Genomic DNA, 6060 nt, shown 5'->3' on the forward strand with positions numbered 1-6060 from the left:
ATCTTGGATGTCACCATACTCTGAGTTCCGTCAAAGCAAGCACAGACAGCTGTGGCTATGAGACCAATATGAAGAAGTATCTTTAAGGGGTCCACATAAGTTAAGTTTCATTAATCAGACTTTTATCCTGTGTAAAACTACTAAAATTAAATTAAAACGTGCTTAGCTCTGGTATCATTTCTCAGAGAAAGCAGTAAGCGTCACGACCAGGGCTTTGGTGGTCATCCCTAGTGGTCAGAGCAGGAGTCAGAGTCAGATGTCAACCCAAGGGTCAGAGCCTGAGTCAAGTCAGGAGTTGAGGCAAGTATCGACAAAGCAGGAATTAGGGACAAGTCAGAATAGCTAGGCTCAGGAGGGCAAGAAGGCAGGGTCCAAGGTAGCAGCCAGCCAGGAATCTGCCCAGTTGCACAGACAACTTCCTGTGCCTCCTTCCAGCTTAAAAAGCATGGTCAGATCAAGAGGTAGAGCTGGGCGCTCCTCCAGTCAAGACGCCGTGAGCAGTGCCTTTGCTGGGGCCAGGATTCCATTAGCCACTCAGCCCGTGAGTGATTAGCAAGCCACCGGATGGCGACCAGGACACGAAAGCTGCCAACAGACCCGAGTTCAAGACCTGTGGGTCTTCATTATAAGCAAGGTTCTTGCCAGAACTCTACTTTGAAGTAACGAGACCCGTTACAGCACTTTCCATATTAGCCTTTTTGCTGGAGCTGGACTGAAAAAAAAAATTGACACCACTTTTTTTGGTCAAAATTAAAAGGTTTCATGTGACTCCACTCATGTCAACACAATTCCACTGGACACCAGCCAGGTTTCTTGCCAGGTCTCCCAGCCAGCTTCTGAGCAGCCTGGGCTTGCAGGGCTTCCTGGCTCCAGGGCTGTAGAGCTGGGAAGAGAACCGTGATTGTGTTTTGTGCAGAATCTCAAAATTTTTGGTGTGTAGGGGGCTTTTTGTTCTGAATTGGAATGAACCTGAATTTCAGTATCCTCCAGGAAACAGAATTACCATTTTCTGCCCAGCTCTGCTTTTGACACATAAACCTTCATTGTCACAGAACTGCAGTACAAAATCCTCATGGCATAGCACTGGAAAATGTTACCCACTATAGTTTCACACATAAAGCCTAGAATTGTACACAGTCTGCCATGCACACAGTTGAGGACCGCAGTTTAAAAAATGACCACTTATTTTAGGTGATTCACCCTTCGAACGCTCAACTGGAAACACTTTGGAAGTGTTTTTCAGAGGTGCTGAACACCCACTGCTTCAATTCAAGGGTCCCTGGCACCCACAAATCCAATTACATTCAGTGGGAGCTGCAGGTGTTTAGCAGCAATAAAAATCAGACCCAAGATGTCTCAAGTTGGGCACCCAAGATAAGTGGCTAATTTTGAAACTATAGGTGTGAAACCACTTGATATTTTCACACCATGGGCAAATACAGAACAGGCCGAGGCACCTGCTCCAAAATGGGTGATGAGTGGATGAAGCTATGGATGTTGTCATGGGTTTGCGTGTGCCATTTAGACACTGGCCCCAATTTTTAAAGGTATTAAGTGTTGCTACACTCAGTGTTGCAATGTCTAACTGATTTAGGAGCCTAAATCTTACTTTCTGAAGTGCCTAAATCAGTTATGTATTACAAAGCTGAGCACAACTACACTTAAATTCCCTTTAAAATCTGGGGCATAATCTTTCGTAAGGGTAGCACTGGCAGATATTTTCAGGTGGGTGCCCAGCATTTTCTTTAAATCAAGGTGTTCTTAAGGTGTCTCACATTGGGCATCCAGCAACTGAGGCACCCCAAATCACTAGTCATTTTGGAAAATTTGGACTTTGTCTGTCACAGTTCAGGATCTGGATGCAATCCAGGCCGGTAAGGGGTTGTCACCTCTTACCTTGTAAGGTGAAAGATCTTTGCCTAAGCAGGTTTCTCCCCATATTCAGTTCCCAGAGACTTCTACCCGCCCCGCTGGGACCCAACTTTTTCAGCTTGCAAGAACTCTGTTCCCTTGTGTCTGTCTAGTGATTGGATGCCAAAGATGGCTTCTGTCCTTGCTTATTATATCCATGGGCGGTGTGCAAACTGCCTGCCTCTTCTGCCCAAGGCACCTCCCCTTCTGTGTCCCTCCACCGGAGCCCAGAGCCCCCCAACCACAGCTGCCAGGTCCCGCCCCAAGCTAGCACCCCCAGTCCCAGAGCTCTGGGCAGGCAGATGGGTGGCAGAGCGGCCCCAGCCCTGGAGCGCTGTGAGGGCAGGTAGTATGGCCCCCGCCATCATGCCCCCCCCACCCAGCCCAAAGAGCAGCTGGTGGGCAGCATGGGCCCAGCTTCCTCAGCCCCGGAGTGCTGGGTGGGCAGATGGTATGGTACCCGTGCACCCAGCCCTGGAGTGCCCCCACCCCTTGGAGCACCGGGCGGGTGGCGCGGGCCCAGCTCCAGGCCCATTGCCAGCCCCACCCCAATCCGGGGCCACAGCACAGACAAGGGAAGAGCCACAGAGCAGGAAGCAGGAGGCGGCTGCCTGGGGACAGGGCATAGGCAGAGTCTCACCTGGGTATTTGGAGAGGCAGAGCCTCCCCCAGCCTATTGTACCCGCTACCCATGCTTATATCTTCCAAAGTTTAATGACCTTATTTCAAGAGGCAGGATGACTTCATGGTTTTTTTCCCTTCCTGTGGGCTTCACATCCCTCTGTATGTAAATGGGGTTTCCAGGGTTTTGATTCCACCATATTTAGTTTACATTGTAGACAGGTGACATTCCATCTGTGACATTTCCCTCCTGTCTGGAAGAGCCCTGTTTCTCCCTTTGTTTGGATACAGTCTGTGAAGCCTAATATCCATGAATATTCATAATTCCTTATATAGTGTTAATGCATACATTTTACTATGATATTAATCACCAGTATATCAGAGCCTTTTGGGAAACACCTTACTTGATAACCTTTTATAATACAGTAATATAGTGTATATAATCAGGTGATTCAATTGCTTGCCACTTGAGGTTCAGATCCTTCTTTATAGTCCAGATAAAGTTTCTCTTTCCTGCTAGAAGCTATCACCTTTCCCACTTGCTAGCTTGATACCTTTGTTTACCTTCTATATGAATTGACCTTCATTGTCCCTGCCTGATGAGTGGGCTGGTGAGAGAAGCAAATACATTCCTTTGTCTAGGGCAGTCCTGTTTACCAACTCCCCAAGACTTGCCTGCCTTAAACACATTTTAGTCATCATTCCAGTGTATATACACAGCCCTTAGTACAGACCGCATACATACATCCCACAGGAATATTAATGATAAGTGAGTTAATAGTTTTCCAAAACCACAGTGCATGATACCTTTTATATACAGATTATAACCCACATGAGTTGGAGTACATTGAATTGGCCAGGCCATCTGAAACTCATTATAAGATACCAATGAGCCTCTTGGCCTCTGGTACTGGAATGCTCTAGAGGGGTCATAATATCTCCATCCTTTTTAGTTTTGAGTGTTCAGTCAAGTACTGCTGGCTCTTTCTGGATCTAAACCACATGCAGAATTGCTAAAGAATACATAACAAGACATAGTCCTGTGAGGCAAGGGACTGCTCAGATCTCTACCTTTGCCACGTGGGCAGAAGGACCAAACTAGCTCTTTGGTGTGTGCTTGTGGGAGTTGTTTGGGCCTAGCTATAACTTAAGATTAGTTTCAGTGAAGGACTTTTCATACAATCATCATGTCTTTCGTATAAACCCTTCTTTTATTCTCATTGGTGAATGGCTCTGCTACATCCGCTGCATTTCCTGGGTTTCTAACATTTTTAACTACTAGGTTCTCAAAAGATGCTATACAATCAAAATACTAATAGGTGGCTGCAATCATAACTTCACCTTAACAAAGCTTTTGTGTTTATATGCAGTACTAGTTTTTCATCTAGTTTAAATAGATCTGAGATGTATACAGAGTCTTGCAACCTATTGAGTGAGATGTTGAAAGATCTATTCTATGGGTCTGACTCTCATTTATGCTAAAATCCCTTTATATCACTCTGGCAGCGTAAAAGGTATTAAAATGGGCATAAATATCTGAAACCTTAGTGTTAATGAGAATTAGACCCTAGATTTGAAACTGATTGTAATATATAGCAGTCTCAAAATGCGGGTGACTTTGCAGGAAAAAAATAGATATAATTATAAGTAAGGCTAAGATTTTGTCAGTTATTTTTAGTAAAAGTCACAGACAGGTTACGGGCAATAAACAAAAATTCAAGGAAGCTCGTGACCTGTCCAGTAGTAGACCTGACCTTTTACTAAAAATAATTGTGACAAAATGGGGTGGGGGGAATGGGGGGTCCAGCGCGCACTGCTGCTGTGGCTGTAGGATACCCCGGCCACTGCTCGGAGCTGTGGAGGTCCCCCCACAGCGGCTCGGAGCTGCGGGGCCAGTGGCTGGTAGGTGTGGGGCCGCTCACAGCAGCTGGGTGCTGCGGGAGGCCCTGCCACCTGCAGCAACTGAGACCTTTGGGGCCCCTGCTGGCTGCCAGCTCCAGAGTCCCACAGCCCCTGGGGCTGAAGCAGAAAATGCCAGAGAGGTCTCTGGAAGTCATGGATTCTGTGACTTCCATGACATAATCATAGCCTTAATTATAAGGTTATGTTATATGTGTGTATGGGCCTGGTCCTACAATCTCTTGGTTATATGAGTAATCCAACTGGATTCAATGTGATTTTACTTGTATGAGTAAAGTTTTGTTAGAAATGCCCTATCTTTTGGATTGACAAATAATCATAATAAAACTTTATCTCCAAATGTGGAGTAGTTTATCTTGAATTTTTTAGTTTGGAAAGAAAAGGTGAAACTCTGAAGACCACTGGGAGGGGCAAAAAATCCCAGATCTCTATAGATCTAATTTTCTACAGACTTCTCTCAAATTGTACCACAAGGTGGCAGTTTGAGTTTGAAAGTCAAGACTGATGTCTGATGAGCCCGAATGCTGCAAATATTTTGAAAATGCTGACACCAAACAATAGTCCAACTTTATTATTAATTATTAATTATTATTATTATTATTTATTTATTTATTTATTATGGTTTGGATCCATAGCACTGCAGGTCTGACTGATATTTTACAGATACATTGTACTCTGTAGGAAAACCAGATCTCTATCCTGAAGAGCTACAGTGTAAATTAAACATCTAACAATATATGATCACAACAGATGAAGGTGAGAGGGAACAGACAGAGAAGACAACTGCAAATAAGGTAAACGTGAACACAGGCTTTTAAACCCAATCTGACTTCCACTGAAGTCAATAGGAGTTTGTCGCTGATTTCAAAAAGAACAGGAACCAAATGTTAGAGCTGGGTTGTTTTTTTTTTCAAATTAAGAAGATTATTTTGGGCCGGATCCAAAGCCCACTGAAATCAGTGGGAGTCTTTGTTACTTGTCTTTTTTTGACCAAGGGTGAAGGAAGGGGTAGAGAGCAGAAGAATAGAAATTAGCAGAGATAAGTAAGTTAACGAAAGGTACTGAGCTGTGGAGTGGGATTTCAAAGACAAAAGGGAGGCCACTTAGGGTATGTCTACACGCCAATTAAAAATGAAATGGGAAGCAAGGGGCATATGCACAGTTGTGTAGAGCACTGAAGGTAAAGACAAAGAATTTGCACTTGATGCAGAAGCAGACAGGAGGCCAGTAAAGAAACTCAAAGGAATGGGAGTGACATAATCAGAGCAGTGTGGGAGGTGTTTTAAACTGTAGCCTTCTCTATAGACAGATTATTCTTAAAATGATCCTGTTGTACTGAACAAAGGATCTTCAGTCACCACATTTAATGTAATAGATAGATTACATAATCAAGAGCTATCTCCAAGTATGTCATTCCGATTCTTAGCTTCCTGAGATGATTTTGTTTGCCCACAGCTCCTTTCATTTTCAGCTATGATTGTTCATATGTGCAAAATCTGATGGAGTGGAATAGTCAGAGGGTAGATGGAAAGTTGATAAGGTCTTTGTGAACTGGTTAGGGATTGCATACAAATAGAAGCTTAGATGAAATGTAAATGTAACCCTTCT

The sequence above is a fragment of the Lepidochelys olivacea genome (genome assembly GCF_965140295.1).
Source record: "Lepidochelys olivacea isolate rLepOli2 genome assembly, chromosome: 2".
In the NCBI taxonomy this organism is placed as follows: domain Eukaryota; kingdom Metazoa; phylum Chordata; order Testudines; family Cheloniidae; genus Lepidochelys; species Lepidochelys olivacea.